The following is a 2,059-nucleotide window of genomic DNA, read 5'->3' on the forward strand; positions in this document are numbered from 1 at the left end:
GCCGCGCCGCAGCCGCAGCCGCAGCCAACCGAGCCGGCCTCCAGGCGCCCGGGCACCGAGTGGTAAGACGGGACCCCGCGCCCGCTCACAGCGCTGGGGCAGGTGGGGCACTCTGCGCCATGGACCGGTTTGCTCCTTGAAAAACCAGAACTCTCTAAGGTAGGTAGGAGGCCTCCTAGATGATGTAGCCCCTGCCGACTTGGCTTTGATCTTCAAGGACTTTAAGCCCCATCCTCCCCCCACCACCCCCCCCACACACTTGTATGCACCTTCTCTAAATGAATTTCCGTTTTGTGTTGAGATTACTCTTCAAATACTATTCTTATAGACAACTCTCTGACCCCCCTAAGTCTAAGATTTGCAGTGTCCGGAATTCTCCTTCCCAGTCCTTTTCAAATGGTGTAATTGTGTGTGTATGTATGTTTGTTTCATGTGTGACTTATTCCTGGACTGAAGCCCTGGCCGCTGGGGACCATTTCTGCTTGGCTTACTCTTGATGGCTGCCGCCCACATGTGCACAGTGCAGGCTCCCAAGGGAAAACAACAAACTAGTGTTATGAAGTTGATTCTGAATCCTGCAGGCCCTTGTGGGCCTCATTGGAGCTATACTCCCAGGTGTTCAGTGGATGGGCTTTGGGAAGGTGATTGCCACAACCTCCAAACTTTCCGTTAAAAACTGAGCAAGTGAACCTTTTGCACCACCCAGGGCCTCCAGACACAGTTCCATGGCCATGGAGTTGATTCCAGCTCCCAGCAGTGACCCAGTATAGGGTGTCCAAGGCTGTATCTTGACAAGAACAGACTTGTAATGCATTTCGGCTCATTCTTCAAGGGCTGTCCTGGACACCCTTCTGGTGGGTTTGAACCACCAGTCTTGAGGTTAACCGTCCAATTGGCTACCCAACAGTGCCATTAAGGGCTCCTTCCAGAGTCATCGCCAAACCCAAACCAAGCTCACTGCCATCGAGTCGATTTGGACGAATTGGAGCCCTCTAGGACAGGCCGGAACTACCCCTGTGAGATTCTGAGACTGTGAGTCTACAGGAGTAGAAAGCCCCATCTTTCTCCCCCGGAATGATTGGTGGTTTTAACTGCTGACATTGCGGTTAGCAGCACAACCCAAACTACTAAGTCCTTAGTCTCATAGCAGGCTCTAAATAAATATTTGCTGACTGAGGAGATGACAATCCTGAGTTACTGAGCCTAGGACCAAGAAACCCTGGCCAGGGAACAACCCAAGGTACTACTTAATGAAGTATCAGGTTTTCTTGTAAAATCGGAGGATCTGAATACCATTTACAAGACCCTTAAGTCATTATTGATTGATTGCTGAATGTGTGCCTTAGATATTGATCCTTGTCTTCCGTTGTCCTAACAGGCCAGAGATGACTTGAGGATCAGTCAAAAAAGTTACTTCAAAAGCATAGGAACCTTTATTAAACAAAGATCAAAATGCGAAGCAATCGGTGGTCAACATAGCCTCCATGTAGGTCTATACGCTTCTGAAAGTAGTGTTTCGCGCCAACTCTTCTGCAGAGAACTCTGTTCGTTGTTTGACACCACGTCAAAATGATAGTGTTGGCATCCTCTGGGGGTACTCAGATCATGTTCCTTTTACATACTATTTTTGGGGACCAAGAAGAAACTGGAAGGACCAGACCAGGACTGGAGGGTGGCTGGAGGGAGCTTTGCCAACAGTATTCTCATGACAGCACTCGCTGCCCTGGAAGAATGAGCTGAAATGCTTTGTCGATGGGCAATATTTTCTTGGTCTTTCCTCACCAAACACACTTTTCAATGACAATAAATCATTTTATTGGGGGCTCTTATAGCTCTTATAACATTCCATACATCAATTGTATCAAGCATATTTGTACATATGTTGCCATCATCATTTCCGAAACATTTTCTTTCTACATGAACCCTTGGTACAAGCTCTTCTTTTTTCTCCTCACTCCCCAACTTTACAATTTTCTTGAAGTTTCTTCATAAGAAGACCCGATCATTGTTCTGTGTGCTTTGGAAAAAAATCTTATCAAGGTTACCTCTCTTTTTTTTT

The sequence above is a fragment of the Echinops telfairi genome, unplaced genomic scaffold (genome assembly GCF_000313985.2).
Source record: "Echinops telfairi isolate 266 unplaced genomic scaffold, ASM31398v2 ScPeMD7_16;HRSCAF=60, whole genome shotgun sequence".
Lineage (NCBI taxonomy): Eukaryota > Metazoa > Chordata > Mammalia > Afrosoricida > Tenrecidae > Echinops > Echinops telfairi.